This window comes from Mirounga leonina, unplaced genomic scaffold, assembly GCF_011800145.1.
Source record: "Mirounga leonina isolate KUSES-001 unplaced genomic scaffold, KU_Mleo_1.0 Mir_53, whole genome shotgun sequence".
NCBI lineage: Eukaryota > Metazoa > Chordata > Mammalia > Carnivora > Phocidae > Mirounga > Mirounga leonina.
In genome coordinates, this window is record NW_023270807.1 from 57,514,920 (window position 1) to 57,534,599 (window position 19,680).

General features: G+C 38.3%; 1 protein-coding gene, 1 long non-coding RNA gene and 1 other non-coding gene across 3 annotated transcripts in view; 2 read left to right on the plus strand and 1 right to left on the minus strand.

The window, feature by feature from the left end:
- ASCC3 (activating signal cointegrator 1 complex subunit 3) overlaps nt 1-15,227 on the minus strand; it is a 354,273-nt gene extending 339,046 nt beyond the window's left edge. Inside the window, exon 1 of the mRNA XM_034991607.1 lies at nt 14,951-15,227. The gene's annotated coding sequence lies outside the window, so the exon portion shown is untranslated. The remainder of the gene's footprint in view (nt 1-14,950) is intronic.
- Nucleotides 10,920-11,052, plus strand: LOC118001715. Its single transcript, XR_004676819.1, has one exon. It is a non-coding gene; the product is annotated as a small nucleolar RNA SNORA38 (small nucleolar RNA).
- A 235-nt stretch (nt 15,228-15,462) lies between the features above and the next one.
- Nucleotides 15,463-19,680, plus strand: part of LOC118001489 — a 59,455-nt gene continuing 55,237 nt past the window's right edge. Inside the window, exons 1-2 of the long non-coding RNA XR_004676709.1 lie at nt 15,463-16,764; nt 17,675-17,828. This is a non-coding gene — a long non-coding RNA (uncharacterized LOC118001489). The remainder of the gene's footprint in view (nt 16,765-17,674; nt 17,829-19,680) is intronic.

Here is a 19,680-nt window from a genome sequence, read left to right on the forward strand (position 1 = left end):
CAGACACTGGGTATAAATAAGATTTACAGAACTCTGCTCTTCAAAACTCACTGTACTTTGTACCAGTAAAAAGATTACTAACACTTAAAGTTATCTAAAATGTATAAAGGTCAAAATGAGAAAACAAATTTTACATCTTGGTCATTTATTTAATCAGCAAATATCTATAGATCACCAACGAAACATTAGACACATTGTGAGGCTCTAAAGATTAAAAAAAAATACATTTCGGGTTATGACCACACTTGCTCTGAATGACAAGCTTACAGTATGGCTAAGAAGAGTTATAATAAAACTGTAGGAAGACAGAGGTGGAATATCTAAGAGAGTGAGAAGGAAGGTAGATAAGCACAGAAGTTGAGATCTACAGGACTTGAAAGAGTTGTCTGGTAAAGAAAAGGTAAGGGTATAAGGAGAAAACTAAAATAACAGACTTACTGCTTAAAAGAAAAACCCTATATAATGTACACTTGGAGACCCATGGAATAAGAATAAAGATGTAAGCAGAGACCCAATCTCAATCTAAGCACTTTTTTTCCTGACAATCAGAGTCATTGAAAAAAAATTAACATACTGTAGAAAAATTACTCAGGTTTAAGTTTGGTGAACAGATTAAAGGTGGGTCAAACTAGAGGCCAGCAGAACAGACACATGAAAAAGTGCTCAACATCGCTCGGCATCAGGGAAATCCAAATCAAAACCTCAATGAGATACCACCTCACACCAGTCAGAATGGCTAAAATTAAAAGTCAGGAAACAACAGATGTTGGCGGGGATGCGGAGAAGGGGGAACCCTCCTACACTGTTGGTGGAAATGCAAGCTGGTGCAGCCACTCTGGAAAACTGTATGGAGGTTCCTCAAAAAGTTGAAAATAGAGCTACCAGACGACCCAGCAATTGCACTACTGGATATTTACCCCAAAGATACAAATGTAGGGATCCAAAGGGGTACATGCACCCCGATGTTTATAGCAGCAATGTCCACAATAGCCAAACTATGGAAAGAACCAAGATGTCCATCAACAGATGAATGGATAAAGAAGATGTGGTATATATATATACAATGGAATATTATGTAGCCATCAAAAGGAATGACATCTTGCCATTTGCAGTGACGTGGATGGAACTGGAGGGTATTATGCTGAGCGAAATAAGTCAATCAGAGAAAGACATGTATCATATGATCTCACTGATATGAGGAATTTTTAATCTCAGGAAACAAACTGAGTGTTGCTGGAATGGTGGGGGATGGGAGGGGTGGCTGGGTGACAGACACTGGGGAGGGTATGTGCTATGGTGAGTGCTGTGAATTGTGTAAGACTGCTGAATCACAGACCTGTACCTCTGAAACAAGTAATACATTATATGTTAAAAAAAAAAAAAAAAGAAGATAGCAGGAAGGGAAAAATGAAGGAGGGGAAATCGGAGGGGGAGATGAACCATGAGAGACTATGGACTCTGAGAAACAAACTGAGGGTTCTAGAAGGGACGGGGTGGGGGGACGGGTTAGCCTGGTGATGGGTATTAAAGAGGGCACGTACTGAATGGAGCACTGGGTGTTATACGCACACAATGAATCATGGAACACTACATCAAAAACTAATGATGTAATGTATGGTGATTACCATAACATAATAAAAAAAAAAAAAACTAGAGGCCAGCAAACCAGTTGGAAAGTTATTTATATCAATAGACCAGATGAAAGATAAAGAGGGTGGAATTGAGGCAAGAAAAAGCAGAAGATGGATTTGAGAGATACTCATATTTGAAAGATAGAATGGGTGGGATAGCCTATGAAGATGAAGGGGAAAGAAGCAGGACACCCAAATTTTTGATTTAGGAGAGGTAGAATGGTGGCGTATATATGTCTAGATGGCATACAGGAAGAGGAAAGATGACTGATTAATTCTGCTTTGGAATCCTGATCATGTGCCATCAAGTAAGATAATCAGTTTCGGATTCCCTATCAAAGGTGTGGGCTGGAAATAGAGAATTCAGTGTTATCACTTCAAGGTAGTTAAAACCATGAGTGAACACATTGCTTTAAGTCAAATATAAATAAACCTGTGGACCTTCTCCCTAAGAAAACAGACATACACATATATAAATATTTTGTACTTCATTTCAGAAGCCACATGGATACCATAGAACCCATCCACATGAACCCCTAAAAACCTCTTGAGAGTAAAGGGCCAAGAACAGAATCCTAAGAAAGAGATCAGCAAAGAGTTGTCATATGATAAAAGTGTTACCACAAGAAAAGAGAATGTTTCAAATGCTGTTACAGAGTTCACAGTATTTGGCCATTCTCAGGTCTTGGGTGAGTTTAGCACATATACCTTAAAAAAAAACGGGGGAGAAAGCAAATTTCAGTGGGTTGAAGGGTAAATGAAAGGGAGAAAATGAGGAAATAAAATGGGTACAAGCTATTTTTTCAAGGAACCTGGCCGAGAGGAAAAGGAGAAAGGGCAAGAAATAGTAAAATACATTGGGTCAACAGTTTTTGAAATACAGGAGAGAGTTGAGCACAATTCCATAACCAGGGGAGAGACAGAAGAAAGAGGGAAACGCTGAATAATCAGAAGGCTATGACTAAGGGAGTAGAGTCCCTGAGACTATAGGAAAGAATAAGAATAAAAGCATGAGGTAGAGATAAGACTGCTAGCAGGAAGAGCAGGGAGGGATGGATACTTGGAAATGCAGATATGTTTGTAACATGGTGAAGCAGAAAGTGAATGAGGAGAGAAAAAGGTGGTGAAAGTGAATTCCACCAAAATGACTCTAATTTTCTTTGAGATCTGCTGAAACTATTCAAAAGACAATGAGAAAAAATTTTTGAAGACAGAGGCAAAAGTTTGATCTCAACACCTAAAGGAACAAAGGTTGGTATGATCTAGGGTTGAGGTTTTATAACATAGGGACAGTAGTAGTAGGACAATGATGAGAATAATTAAGTTCTGGATTTGAGGTCCAAATAAAAGGAAAAGACGTTCAAGTTGGAGGTCTTAAAGACACATCATAATGTTCACGGTTAAAATTTCTGGTTTAGGGCACCTGGGTGGCTCAGTAGGTTAAGCGACTGCCTTCGGCTCAGGTCATGATCCTGGAGTCCAGAATCAAGTCCGCATCCGGCTCCCTGCTCAGCAGGGAGTCTGCTTCTCCTTCTGACCCTCCCTGCTCTCATGTGCTCTCTCTCTCTCTCATTCTCTCTCGCTCAAATAAAATCGTAAAAAAAAAAAATAAAATTTCTGGTTTATAAGACTACAGTGAATACACATTAAGATAAACTGTCCTATGTAGCAGTTACCTCAGTAATTTTTATCCCTTATTTAGTATGACCTACTAAATGGCAAATGAATGAAAAAATTCCTTTAATAATAAATCTTAACACCTCAGCATATAATTTATAAAAGACTAAAACCCAAAAGACTATTTTTATTGGCCAGAAGTGGCCACCTCTGATTATCTGAATCTTCAGAATGTTGATTAGATATACATACACATAAAAAAGAAAGGGTCTTGAAGAAATTAATTGCCCTTTTGAACATTCAAAGAGGGAAGAAAAAAATCTGACAGGAATATATTTCCCTTTGTGAAATGATATTAACCAATAACCAGTGGGCTAGAATTCTAGTACACATTATTCTGAAATACCACATAGCAAGTTTTAAGATCCTTCATATTTCAAATCTGTGTTTCGAAACTCTAAAAGGGGTCTGACTGCTTGACAGTAACTTTAGGAAAATACAGTTACTGTGTTTTTCATTATAAACAAATAACAAAATCTCCAAAACAGCCAAACTATATTTCCCAATGAACATAAAGTCAATAATTAGCTGTTGGCAATCATGGCTGCTAGAGAATTATTGGGGGGCGGGGAGTCAAAGTGATATCATGTAGGTGAGGGATAAAAACACTGGAATGATGGGAGTAGGTTGTGAATGGAGTAAAATTAGAATTTAAGATTTTAATACTTAAAATAGAATTATATGCCCACAAACCAGATCTTGAAAAATAAACTGGAATATTTATATTTTACTTCTAAAAAGTGAGTTGTAAAAGAGTTAACGCAGTCAAGATCAGAATTCAGAAAACATCAGCCTTCGTAGACATATTACATTTATAATCCTCTAGTATGCCATTTCAAAGGAGGGTAATTTTTCACAGTAAATTCTAAAAATGATTTTTCCCCTTATTCCTAACTTATATATTACTGCCATCAATTAGTTAATACAGTAGAGTTATATCACAGGCACATTTACTTATTTGAATCAACCAAATAAAACATGCCAAATAAAAGTTATAGATAGACAAAAACAATAACACTGGAGATTCTGCCACTATTTAATACACTGAATACTTGCTCCAGAGTGAATACGGGATGAGCAATAAAAATATGATGCTCCCTTCATGTTTGAATCACCATATGCATCTCAAACTGTGAGGATCCTGCTGCACTGCAATGTTTAAAACCATGTTCCCCTTTTTAAAAAGATATACAAGGGCATCTGGGGGACTCAGTAGGTTGAGTGTTGGACTCCTGATTTTTGTGAGATTAGATCAAGCCCGGCATTGGATGTAGAGTCTGCTTGAGATTCTCTCTCCCTGTGCCCCTCCCCCCCACATGCACTCTTTCACTCTTCAAGATAAATAAATAAAATATTTTAAAAATATATATATATATACACACATCACGGCCATTAAAGCAAGCCAACTTTTTCACCTAGTTCATGTGAAGAAACTGATTATTTTCCAAGTCTGGAAAAAAGACATGAATGACACAACATACTATGACAGTGTGTTTTGACAAACTTGTGTCCAACTGAAGGATTCTCAAGGGCAATTTTAACTATTCATAATTTCCACCCAAGAAGTTTACTTTATATCCTAACTCATTCTTAAGCAAGAAGCAAGTGCTCTTCCATTGTTTCCAATCAAATTAGAAAACGCACTTGGAGCATGAAGAACAAAGTAAGGAAAAGATAAATAATATACACATATACACGTTTTATATAAATCAACATACATAATGATTTATTAAAAATGAAATTTATATAAGACTGATACTCTCTAATTTACTTCCCCCAACTACTTAATTCTATTAACCCCAGGTTTCCCACCCTAGGAAGAATGGACCTAGTTAGGTTCATAACTAAAAACCAAAGTCTTCATATTATAAAAGAGACCTCCGTAATTATATTAATTTTACTTTTTAAGGATAAAGAAAGCTTTTCTTTAAATGCCCTTGAAAAAACAAGTGTCTAGAAAAACATATCAATACCAGTTAAGAACAAGAAGAGTAGTCAGACAGCATTTCACAAACCCCAAACATGTTCACATATTACTCTAGAGAATACATGGAATAGATACACAACATACTAGGAGTGTGTATCTTCACTCTCTCCACACTGGTCCAGTTGAAAAGGTCCTGGCTCAAATTATCTGAGAAAGGCAGAATTCTCATTCCACCCCAACCTATGGACTTCTGGAGGACAGACTCAAAGAACTTCTGTCTGTCCCTTAATAAAACCTGAATTCACTAAACCAAAACTCTAGTGATTCTCTAGCCTTAGCTCTTTAGAGAGAAAGGGTTTTGCTGACCTTACACTTGTTCCACTATATCACAACTTTATGGAACACCACACATTCCTGAATATGAGCTTCTTTTGGAAATCTAACTCAAGTTTTTACACCCAAACAACTAGGATTATCCACTCAGAACCCAAAAAAAATATTTATCAAAGGGTATGATGACCTTAATCTTTACTTCTTACTGTTTTGCGCTAGTAGAGGAAATTCTTAAATAGCCCTAACACCGACATTATATAAAAGAAGTTGGCACACACTCACTACCCCTCTTTCTCAAGTAGAGAAAAACACTAAAATCAGGACTCAGATGAATTTATATGGTAAACAAAAAATATAAAAACAGGAAAGTAAATTATTAACTAACTGACTAGGCATTATGAATGCCTCTCTATGCACAAATACATAGAGAGTAAAAATTCTGTGATGTTACTACACTGCACTTAATATATATGCTTTATTTATTATTTCTGGAAAAAAAAGGTATTGCCATGGCCATTATTTAACATTCAGGTCTGAACTGTTTGTTTCAATATTTATGAGTAAAAACTTAACTACCGATAAAAAAACAGAGCACTTTCTTTTGCTTTCTGTGATATTAGTCAGAAACATGCCCTGACAAAGAGAGTCCACCAGAATATTTCCCTATGCCTTGCTCTGAGATGAATCATCACTTCTTATGAGGCTTCATCCTCTGCCACTCACAGCTTCCTAAACTGAAAAAATGTTTGAAAGGGTCAGGCCTATTAGTTCTCATTTTTTCTATTCTAACTTCTAGGCCACTTTTCTTAGTAATAAATTATATATTCTACAATTGAGAGGAAAAACAAGTTTTGACAATGACACTACCTACCTTGTTAAAATCTAATTACTGAAAGAAACACCATGTTTCAAAAAGCATTACAAACATTTTAAAAATTCACTTTCTCTAATGTTTTAAAAAATTATAGCACGTGACTTTAAATTTTTTAAACAGTAATATAGTCATTTCTCTAAATATTGTTGGTTAACAATTTTTCTAGTGAAGATACCAGGGAAATCATGATATCTGTTGACTTAATAAAAATCACATCTGTATAGGTTGAACAATGATGTTTTTCAATGTTTTATAAAAATTTCCATATAAGTACAGACCATAAAATAACTGACTCCTGGATGTTGCTTTCTGACCATAAACATACTTAAAAAAAACTATCTGTACTTAAGTTATCAAATTTATGCACTCTTTCCCACATTAGTGACTTCTAAGTAGGTGAACACACCAGTCATCCTACTTTAAGTCTTAAGTCTTCTCTTCACCAAGTTAATTAATCCCGTTTCTTTCCATCAACCCCCTCATTACGCCTCAGTTTATATACTGTAAATTGCAGTATTTTTTAAAAGACAAAGATCTGAAGCAAATAAGAAAAATTAAAACTTGTTAATCTGCATGGCAAGTATATTAGCATTTGTTATTTTCTGAAATTTCCCATATTCTTGAAATATTCCATAATTAAAAGTTTTAATTAAGTTTCAATAAATACAGAGGCTAATAAGAGAGATAACAGTTTTTTTTTTTTTTTAAGATTTTATTTATTTATTTGACAGAGAGAGACACAGTGAGACAGGGAACACAAGCAGGGGGAGTGGGAGAGGGAGAAGCAGGCTTCCCGCGGAGCAGGGAGCCGGATGTGGGGTCGATCCCAGGACCCTGGGATCATGACCTGAGCCGAAGGCAGATGCTTAACGACTGAGCCACCCAGGCGCCCCGAGAGATAACAGTTTTAAAGCATCAAACTAAATGGCAAATTGTAGGTTCTGAAAATACTACCTAAAAATTATTAGGTTAAAGAGCGACTGAACATCTGAACACTGAGCATCTAGGTGCTTGTTTAATGTTCCTACACACATTGTGCTTCATTGCCATTTAAGGTAATAGTTCATAATAGGTTGCCAATTTCTTTAAATAGGTACCAACTTTTTAAAAGGTTAAAGGGGGAAAAAAGGACACAAAGTAAAAGGTTAGACAAGCCCATCACAGCAGCATACTTTAAGAGACCATTTGTAAAGACCTGAGAAACACCAGGCTCACCAGGGTGAAAAAGTAAAACTCAAGGTGGTACTCTAACCAAGAAAGACTGAAACCTAATCAATTTTCACAATCATCTGAAAAAGAAGGTGTTAAACAAAGTGTTCTTTATCCCACTTTTTATTTAGCACCAATAAAAAATATATTGCATCTGGTGAAAACACTTTTTATCCCTTCATTAATTCATTCAAGAAAAATTTATTCAGTGGGGATACATGATAAAATTGCTGAAGTGAAACTGTCCCCTCTCTCTTTATTAGTAATATTTTCTTCTCTACTAGATCATCTCCAAGCCCAAAAATATGGTATAGGGGCTCCCATATTTAAAAACCTCCACTGACTCCACAGCCCTCTTCAATTAACACCCTACTTTTCAGCTTCTCTACAACATAATTCCATTCCAATCAGGCTTCTACCTCCACTGTTCCACCAAAAGAGCTCAAATAACTTCAACATCGCCAAATTCAATGTTACAAATAACCTCACAAATAACCTCAACATTGCCAAATTCAATGTTACTTCTCAGTCCTTGTTTAATTCCTGTCAGTTTTTGACCTAGCCCTTCTAGATACAGTTGCTTCACTTTGCATCTAGGACACCAATATCTCATCTCTTGTTTTTTCTCCAACAACACTGGCACTTTTTCTCCTGTTGGTTCCTCCTCATCCTCCTATCCTTTAAGCACTGCTGTGCCCTAAGATCAGATCTCAGACCCCTTCTCTAGCTACACTTGTTCCTTAGGTGATCCCATTCAGTCTCAAGGCTTTAAGTATCATTTATATGCTAATTCCAAATTCTTACCTCCATCCCACACATCTCATCACTATTCCAGATTTGTATACCCATTACTCTTTCACATCTCCACTTGCATGTCTAATAGTCAACTCAAACTTAAAAATATCAAAATTGATCTCCCAGTGAAAATCTCCTCCTGTGGTCTACCTCACTTTAATCAATCACAACTCCATTCTGCCTGTTGCTAAGGCCAAAAAAAACTTGGGAGTTATGCTTCACTCATCAGCAAATTCTCCCAACTCTACCTTGAAAATATACTCAGAATCTCGGGGCGCCTGGGTGGCTCAGTCGTTAAACGTCTGCCTTCAGCTCAGGTCATGATCCCAGGGTCCTGGGATTGAGCCCCGCATCGGGATCCCTGCTCGGTGGGAAGCCTGCTTCTCTCTCTCCCACTCCCCCTGCTTGTGTTCCCTCTCTCGCTGTGTCTCTGTCAAATAAATAAATAAAAAATCTTAAATATATATATATATACACACACACACACACACACACACACACTCAGAATCTGACCACTTCTATCACCCTCTCTTCCCTGGATTATTACAATCGCCTATCTAGTCTCCCTGTTTTCATCCTTACTCTCTAACAATCTAGTTTCCATACATAAACAAGAATGATTCTTCCCCAAAACAGGTTAACATTTGTGGCTCTCCTCTGCTCAAAACCTTTCAAAGGTTTCCCATATCTCTGAGTAAACTTCAAAAGGCTTAAAGAATATGGCTTTCTCTTACATTTTGATCTGATCTCTTGTAACTCTCCTCCTTGTTCATACTGGGACATCCATATTGGCCTTCCTCCCAGTGATATAACTATACTAAGCAGATCTCCCTGCATGAACAGTTTTCTCCCACATGCCACATAGGTAGCTCCTTCATTTCCTCAGGTCTTTGCTTAAATGTTTCTTTACCAGAGAAGCCTTCTCTGAACACCCTATCTAAAATAGCACCCCCTTCTTTGATCCTTCTCTTACATCCAACTCACTTTACTTCATGGCACTTATCACATGACACATATTTTCTGTGTTTTTAATCAGCTTCATCCAATAGAATATGAGTCCTGTGAGGGTGGGAATTTTGCTTTGTTTATTGCAGTATCCACATCACCAAAAATAAAATAGTGTTTGGGGCATAGTAGGTTCTTAGTAAGTATTTTGGCCAGATGGATGGACTGAGAAGAAGGATAAAAGGAGGCCAAAGCGGCCACAAAAAAGGGGCAGTATTTACAGGTCTGGACACATACACACACACACACACACACATATATATAAAATATATATTTTTTTAATGTTAACATCATCTTCATTTCGGGACCTCAAAAATATCCCCCCTCCCCCATGTAAGTTAATCATTTGATTAATTTATTTTAGTCCTTAAGGAGATGTTTTGCAAACTAGTAAGTTTTCTCAAACACAAAAGAAATAAAAATCTAACGTGATTTATTCAACTCACACCACTCTTCTCAAAGAACTCAAGAACTTATACACGCAGAAATTTAATTCTAAAATTAATATTTGGGTATTTTCTAAATCTCAGGCTAATAGAAAACAAAAAGCAATGTAAAAGTTGACATTACTAGAAAACCTAGGGTAGGAGTGGGCTCAGAAGGAAAACCATAGTAGAAGAATGTAGGAACAGCTTTCACTCACCTGATATTTCTTAACTAGCATCTCTATTATATCCAATAAATACAAAGAGAAGAGCTCTGAAAAACTGGAGTTAAATCAATCATTTTTCAAACTCCCTAATAACTCTAAATTTTTTTCCCCAAGCTAATGGCCAAAATCAGTAACTTAGGATACCAACTTTTTCACTTTTTAAATCAGTGACAAAGCCTCTACCTGGCTGACCAAGCAGCATTCACGGGTATTAGTATTTTTCCTTGCTTCAAGTCAATTCAAAGTCTCACAAAGCCAGCATTTTGACTAGCACCTCACCACTGCAGTAGTGTATGTCCCGCTTTTCCCCAGTACCTTGCATGGTTCTTAGCCTACACCAAGAAACTCAGTATTTGTTCAATAATGTGTACTCAGAACATTAATCTGTGACTCTTTCCAGAAGTAATCTTTAGGTTATTCCTTGTTTCCCCATCCCCAGAGTACAGACAGTGCTAATATTTTGCAAAGTTTCCTTCACTCCTTAAAGAATGCTCAGAAAAACCATTTAACGAACCCCCCTGGTGTTAAAAGTCCTGCTTAAATCAGGTCTAATTTAGAAAATGCATGCACACTGGGAAAAAATGCACTTATTTTTGAAAACTGCGTATTATCCTCACATTAAGTTCTTCTTATAAATCATTTATGTAGGGTTTTAGAATTAAGTTTCTTAAACCAAGATGAAGGTATATTTATCTCTACTGATGTTTAAAAGTAGAATTTAACATTTTTATATTGTTTCATCTGATTAGCCTGTTGGGCATTTTATTGACTTTCAAGAAAGTAAGTAAAGAAATTTTTCTAAAAAGACAAATAGAACCCTCCAACAAAGGTGTGTCTGCGTGGTTTTCTGTCTTTGGACGTGTAAGAATTGGAGGAAAAGAAACGTGGACTTGGAGAAGTCTGGAGCCAGCCTTCTCCCTGCAGGCTCAAGATCAACCATCCCAGATAGGAAAAAAAAAAAAGAAGAAGAAAAGAAAAATTGTCTTACCAATAAGAATTTCCTCTCTTTGGAATGGAATATGTTTTCCTTTATCAGATTTGCATGCCATGTTTCTTAGCTACACACAACTGAGTGACTTGCTAGTCACTGACTTAATTTCAAAATGACCTAGCAAGTCTTTAAAAATGCTGGCAAAGTGGGGCGGCTGGGTGGCACAGTCAGTAAAGCATCTGACTCTTGGTCTTGGTTCAGGTCATGACTCAGGGTCGTGAGATGGAGGCCTACCTTGGGCTCTCCTTGGGATTCTCTCTCCCTTTCCCTCTGCCCCTCTCTATTCCCCCCACCCCCACTACACCCACTCTCTCTCTCTAAAATAAATAAATATTTTAAAAAATAAATAAAAATAAAAATTCTGGGAAACATTAGCAACTACCTCTCTGACTACTCCATAATCCTGAGATAATTCCCTCCCTTCTTTTGAAGTTCTGCTTTAATAGACCAGAACAGAAAATTAAGAGGCTTCTGAATTCATATGGTTTAATCAGAAGTTCTCCAATATGAACTGGTTGCGCTGGAATCACTGGGGAGTTGTTTGAACACAGACATTTCTAGACACCATCCCCAGAAATTCTGATTCGGTATGTTTGAAAATCTCTGGTTTAGTTATTAAATAACTAGGTGTGAACTTTCTCTCCTTCAAATATAAATATTTCTCAGCAATGATCTTATTAAAACATATCCTGAGAATGCTTACTGCTACCTGTAAATTTATTACATATTACTAGCTTAAAAATTATGTACCTCTTCCAAATTCCACCCTTATTTTCCATGTCAGTTCAAACCTTTGATAATGAATGAACTTCCTAACAATTCCCTTTGAAGAGATCACAGAAGTGGAGGAAGATAAGCCCAAAACTCCAAAACCAGAAAGATAAAATGAGACTCTATCTTAATTTACAAAGGTCCCCAAGAGTTAGCCTATTCAAATAACAATGAGGAGAGGCATAGTAGGAAAGTCAAATAAAAATAACGAGAACTGGGGTGCCTGGGTGGCTCAGTCCTTAAGCGTCTGCCTTCAGCTCAGGTCATGGTCCCAGAGTCCTGGGATCAAGCCCCACGTCGGGCTCCCTGCTTGGCAGGAAGCCTGCTTCTCCCTTTCCCACTCCTCTCTCGCTGTGTCTCTCTCTGTCAAATAAATAAAAATAAAATCTTAAAAAAGACTTTTTTTTTTAAGATTTATTTATTTATTTGACAGAGAGAGAAAGAACACAAGCAGGGGGAGCAGCAGAGTGGGAGGAAGAAGCAGGCTCTCCACTGAGCAGGGAGCCCAATGCCGGGCTCGACCTGACCTGAGCTGAAGGCAGAGGGTTAGCCAACTGAGCCACCTAGGCGCCCCTCAAAATGATTTTTTTTGCCCCTTTCGGGTGAATGATCTGATTAAATCAAAATATTCAGAGATGGATTAAACTGCATTAAATCTGAATGAGTTTCAGAAATAAGACCACCTGTAAAGCTGATGATCATACCTAACAGAAGAAAAATGAAACTGAACAAACAGCAAACATTCTCAAACATACTTGCTCATCTACATGCAAAATAGAGGACTTAAATGAGATGGTATATGTTAAATGAATGAACATTTATATAGTCTACTATGAGCTAGGCACTATACTAGGCAAAAGATGTAAGAAATAAGATCCAGTACCTACTTTAAAAAACTTTACAGTACATTGTAGAAGACAGACACATAATGCCTACCTTCTTACAATTAATAAATACATTAGATACCTTATTCTTTCCTCCTTGGTAATTATGCACTTTTTCTTTCCATAAATGTTTGTGTTTGTTAAAATTTCAACTTCAGGTAGATATCTTCTCAAAGTTGAAAACTGTGCCATATTATATCAAGATATACTTTGCACTGCAAAGCCTTATGCTAACTACCTCCCCAGAGAAGGTACTATGGGGCAAAAAACTTACTTATCAGTAAGTATCATACATATTTCTGATGAATATGCTTTGTGCATATAATTATTGTGAATTAGAAGTTATTAACACATAGGAGATCCAATGAGACCAATGTAAAAGCTGGAAAAATAAAGTCTTTTTCAGGTAGAAACTGACTTCCAATTGTGAACTTTGTATTTAAGCCAATTTTGCAAAAAGAAAAAAAAATTATTCTTGGGGCTCCTGCGTGGCTCAGTGGGTTAAGCGGCCAACTCTTGATTTCGGCTCAGGTCATGATCTCAGGGTCCTGAGATAGAGCCCCACGTTGGGCTCCCCAAGTGTGCTTGAGATTCTCTCTCTTCCTCTCCCTCTGCCCCTCCCCCCACTCGTGCTCCCTCTTTCTCTCTCAAATAAATAAATCTTTTTTTTTTTAAAGATTTTATTTATTTATTCATGAGAGACAGAGAGAGAGAGAGAGGCAGAGGGAGAAGCAGGCTCCCAAGGAGCAAGGAGCCCAATGTGGGACTCGATCCCAGGACCCTGGGACCATGACCTGAGCCAAAGGCAGACGCTCAACCATCTGAGCCACCCAGGCGCCCTCAAATAAATAAATAAATCTTAAAAAAAAGAAAAAAATTACTCTTAACTGGCAAAACATTGGCATATATACTTTCTTTTTGATCAAAGGCAAAATCAAGTCATGCTGTTCAAGAAAAATAATCTGCTCCTCTTTAGAGGCCAGTTACATATAAACACTGACAATAACTTAGTTTCATGAAAAGCCTTACTTTGGTCCACTAGAGATCCACGACATGAAGAGGAACCCTACTTAAGATTCTGTTAAAAGGGTGTGGGACTATAGAAAGTTCCATAAGCACAGACACTGTATCTTTTTTTTTTTCTAGGCATAGCACAGTGCCTGGCACAGATGAAGACATGAATGAATGAAATGATAAAAGAAAACTGTTCAACAGGGATCAAGAAGGCTAAACCATGAAAAATTAATTCATTCAATAAGATTATTTAGCCTACACTTAACTGGCATCTCTAAGGAGCATTTTTCTCATGCGAGACTATTATTATAGCCATCATTAAAAATAAAAGATACATGCACAGAAGTTCAATCCAGAGTAGACTCAAAAGCTGAATTCTTAACTTTTCACAACACTCTGAAAATGAGAAAAAAAAACATTTCACCCATGAAACATGAAATCTAGAGATGGAGATACTGGTTATTCAATCCAATCTTACTTAGAGAAAGAAAATATGCTTACTAGCTTGAATGTACATGTGATACCACTCATATCAAACTTTTAGCTAACACTAAAATTATACTTCTTTTAAACCAAAGAATAGCAAAATACACGAACGCATTGCATTCAATAAATAAGTTAACTTATGATATAAAAACTATTTAATACAACTGCCCCCATTCCCACAGCACCCTCACACGCGCACACATTTACTTACTTCAAAATGAAATTCTAGACTCGGCGATTGCTAAATTCACCCACAAGTCACCATGACCAACTCCCTAACCAGACTATTTACTTTTCAGTGTGGGGGTAAAAAAAAAATATAAAGCATACTTTTCTCCCAAAATCTGTGTGAGGAAAACGAAAAAGTTACCACAGCTTTGTAACAAAACAAACAAAACCTAAAGAAAACAAATTACCCTCGTCCAGGAAAGAAAAATCACCCCACCTGGCCACCACGTTGTGGCCTAACACCTGGGCAATACGTGGCTTGGGTTGATTTTTTTGATCACCACCCCCCACCTACAAATTCCAAGAGTGGGACCAAACTGTCAGAGACCACGATCAAGACTTCAGGCCCCGAGAGGGATGACAGCTCGTGGCTTGCCCCTAGTCCCGAGGGGGCTATCCGGTCGCGTCGCCCACCCCGAAGTCCCTGCCTCCCGCCACCTACCCCTGGACGCGGCGCCCCTCCTCCTTCTCACCTCCACCTCCTCACCTCTCGGCCCCAGCTCACGCGCTTCCCATCACTCGGTCAGCTCCTACCTTCGCGTCTCCCTCCCTTTCGTTTTCATTTTTACTTTCCACGCCGGGTGGGGAGCGGAGGGCAGAGCCGAAGATGCCAGCGGACGACTGCACCGCTATGCCTTCCTTTGCACCCCACCCGGAGCTCTCTGGGGTCGCTCCCAGTCACAGAGCACAGCGCCCCGACCACCGTACAGACCTACAAACCCGGCGAGGAGGGAGGGGGCGGAGCAGGCGCGGGCTTACACGTCACCCGCCCGCAGCGGCGCCAACGTCGGCACGTCGGCTCCCTCCTGCCCCACCCCGTCCGCGCGCGCCGCCGCCCGCCTCCCGCCCGCAGAGCAGAGCGGCGAAGAGGACCGGCCTGGCGCCGAGGGCGCGCCCCGAAACGGGCACGGGCGCGAGGGCGCGCGTTGCCAGGACTCCGCGGTCAGGTGGGTGTCCCTGCGGAGTCAGGCCTGGTGCCTCTAGCTCACGACCGGAGAACTTTCCCCGCAATTACTTGAGTTGCCTGCATCTTCTCTCCTATTCTTTTCCCCAAGATGAAGACAAAGAAGTAACAATTCCTGTAAAGGAGAGAAGAGCAATAAGTATGAAGTCTGAAGAACCGGGTAATTGCGATCTTCATCACCAGCCAGAGCTCCCAGCTATTGGACACTCTGGTCTCAGATCCGCTTTCCTTAAGCTTTCTGAATTCTCAGCTCAGTTACCTTAAAGTTATCTCTGCTAGCCGGTCCTTTGGTCTGACGGTCCCCACCAAAAACAAAATGTCTGAAGATTCCCTGGTTCATTTGAAAAGACAGACGACATTAAGAAAAATTAACTAACCTCAAGAACTGTGCGGTGTATGTGTATACAGTTCTAGACTAAACGTCGGCATGAGGGCATGACTTAATGTGTCCTAGCTTCCTCCTCTTCCATCCCCCTTTCTCATGAGCAATGTGTCTTGATGCATAATGGAATTGTGTTTTATAGAAACGCAGTCAATAGTGATCCACTTAATACTCTTCACTGGCCAAACCATGACCGGAGTTCTGTGTTCAGTCTAGATTGAGCACTTAAAACAAACAAACAAACAAACAAACAAAAACAACCTCAGAGAAGCTGGGATTATTTCATAGAAGAGCAGATGATGAAGAGAACCCCAAAACGTACCACATAAAAAAAAGTACTGATTGAACTTGGGAGGATTCTCATAGAAGAGAGAAAGCTCCGGGAACATCTCCTATTAAATAAACACTAGTCATGTGACATTAGATTTATTTCATGTGGTCTCAAGAGCTGCAGACTTGAGAGAAACAGATTTCAGATCCTGAAAAGAAGATCCCCTTCTAGCACTAGTCAGAGAAGTTGTCTGCCTTAGGATATGTGGATGCCTCAACCACTGGATTTGACCTTAATTAGATTCTAAAGGCTTACTTCATAGGCACTAGGTGAAGGGGAGCCATACATCAAAAGAATTAGTTTTATTAAAGTTATTCCCAACCTTGAGATTGGATCAGCCCATGGTCCCAGACTTAAAAGAATTTACAGGTTAACTTATGAGACAAGACAAATGCGTCAAAAGGTAAATAATGAGAGGAAGCCGCATGATAATGAGAGGTACTAACAAAAAGTGCTAGAAATTCACACGACAGATTGTTCTTATCACAGTTCCTTGGAGACTTAAGGAAGAAGGAGGAGATTGAAAATGGACCCCACTAGAACTGCCCTAGAACTAATCAAATGCAACTCTTTACCCTTGAAATGTGATGGATCCAAATGGAAACATGCAGTAAGTACAAAATATACACCATATTTTGAAACTTAGTACAAAAAAAAGTAAAATATCTTAATTCTTATATTGAGTACCTATTGAAATATTAACATTTGGTATACACTGGGTCAATATATTAAAAGTAATTTTACCTGTTCATTTTTTTTTAAATATGGCTACTAGAAAGTTTTAAATTACATAGGTGGCTTGCATCTTATTTCTATTAGACAGTCCTGACCTAGAGGAAAATACACTTCACTGAACTCGAAGAACTATATTTGTCCTCTTTGTAATCCCTGGAGGGTTTTCCAAAATGTCAGTGGAAAGAGTCTGATGACAGGATTCCTAATGAAAAGAAAGAAGACTGTCCAGAAAGTGTGCTGTGAGCAAAGACAAGGAACCAAGATTGCAGATGCACTCTATGATAATGAGTAACTTGTTGGTCTATAATAGAAGGTGCTTATTGGAAGGTAGTGACAATAAAGTTAAAATTAGAAACTAATCTGTAAGAAGACTCAATTTTTAATTTAAGGAATTTAGTACTGTAGGCAATCAGGATCTGGCAGTTAGAAAATAGGATTGTATGAATCTTTTGTCAATATTGAGTAGTGTGGGGACGCCTAGGTGACTCAGTCAATGATCCCAGGGTCCTGGGATGGAGTCCCGCATCGGGCTCCTTGCTCAGCAGGAAGCCTGCTTCTCCCTCTACCTGCCGCTCCCCCCTGCTTTTGCTCTCTCTCTCTGACAAATAAATAAAATCTTAAAAAAAAAAAATATTGAGTAGGGTGGGTTGAAATTAATGGGTGGTTGGGCAACTAACTAAAACTCGTACTTAAAAATGTATTATTCCAAAAACAATAGGGGATTGCTTTAAACTGATTATAGTAGTCCTGCCCCTGGTCCAAGGTTTCCCTTTCTGTTGTTTCAGTTACCTGAGGTCAACCACAATCTGGAAGCAGATGATCCTTCTTCTGATATATCATCAAAGGGTGAATAGTGGCCTACTGCTATGTCAGAATGCCTGTGACATTCACTTCACTTCATCAGTAGGCGTTTTATCCTCTCACATCCAAAGAAGAAAGGTGAGTACACTACAATAAGATATTTAGAGAAAGAGACCATATTCACATAACTTTTATTACATTATATTGTTGTAATTATTCTATTATTAGCCATTGTTGTTAATCTTTTACTGTACCTAATTTATAAACTGAACTTTATCATAACTATGTATGTGTAGGAAAAAACATAGTATATACAGGGTTTGGTACTAGCATTGGTTTCAGGCATCTACTGGAGCTGTCTTAGAAGTATCTTGCACAGATAAGAGGGGATTATTGTACAGCACATCTCTAAAGTGGAATAATTTATAAGAATTAAAAAGTATGGCATGAATCTGTATTGCTTGATATGGAAATATATCAAGGAGTACAATTGAGTAAATAGTTTGTAAAATAATGCATACACAACATGAACCTATATATGTAAAATTATATACGTGTGTGTATGTAACTAGATTTGACTAATAGTGCCTTAATTTTCTCGAAATTGTCTCAAAAACAGAAAATCTCAAGGTGAAAGTGTTTCTAACATATTTTCATTGGCTCAACAAAGTCATCCATGTTTTTTGGTCCTTTTCATCTCTATGTTCTATCATCCTTAGCATGTTAGCCTTTCATTCTCACCCTTATCACACCATGAGTTGTCAGAATGGGTTGGTATGCTCCAGACTCATGTCTAGCCCTTAGTATCTCTTTCAGTATATGTGTCCATTAGGTCTGTTCAGCTCACCAGTGTCCCACAGCCTTGGCTTCTGGACCTTTTTGGTTTTACCTATTCTCAGTCCATTGTTCCCCCTTCTTTTTGCATACCCCAACTAAAAACACTGGGTCTTAAAATTACATCTTTGCTGGACCTCAGTGCAGTTCCTTTCCTGGAGCTGACACTTGACCTCTGGGGGATGCTGATTAATAAAAGACTCAATTTTAAAATGAGCTTCCCTAGTCTTGTTAATAAAGGATGATGATATGGGAAAAAAATTATGATGGCAGACACTGTTGGTTGCCTAACCAGTCACCATTTTTCTCCTCTTCCTTAATTAATAAAATGAATTTGTTAGGTTACCAAACAACTAAAGAAATGTGAGCTCTTCCCATTACCCTGGAAGTAATTCTATTTCCCTTTGAATAAGAATTTTGTAGAGGTGGTCATGTGACCAGGGGATAGTCAGTTAGGGGGGATTCTGCAATAGGTTCTATCTAAATGGCAAATATATTCTTATAAAATCTATAGAGAGTTATTCTTGGCTAACTGTTCAAGATGGTGGACTCGGCATATAATTTGCCTAATGTTCTTTCCTATACACTGCTGAAATAAAAATTTAGAAGTAGAAAAACTGAGGAATAAATAAAAAGTAAAGATAGTGAGTTTGTATGCATGTACTTATATGGAGAGAAGGATGATCAGCAGAAAAAAATGAATAAAACTTCAACAATTTCCTGGGAAACAAAGCTATAATAGAGGTCTGATTATTCCTAGTCCAAAACCATTGCCAAAAATTACAGTGAAGAAGCTACAAAAGAGTTGGTTGAGGCATGGCAGAGAACAGAAGTGCGATTAAGGGTTGAAAATGGGGATAACATTGTAAATATGGTACACTGACTCAGGCACCACACACATTTCCTTCTTCATTGTACACACTGAGAGCTGACAAAGACACCTGCCACCAAACGAAGAAACCAAAAAGACCCAAAAAGTCTTCTTCAAATGAATTGTGTAAATAGTAGAGAGGAAATGAAAGCTTTTATGTTGACAACACAGATAATACCATTCTCATTCTGGTACTCAGGACCAGCATCCAGAGAGCTAGTTACTTGCCTACTCATCCTAAAGTAAACCTGATATTTAGCATTCCTGGTCCTGCCCTATCAAACC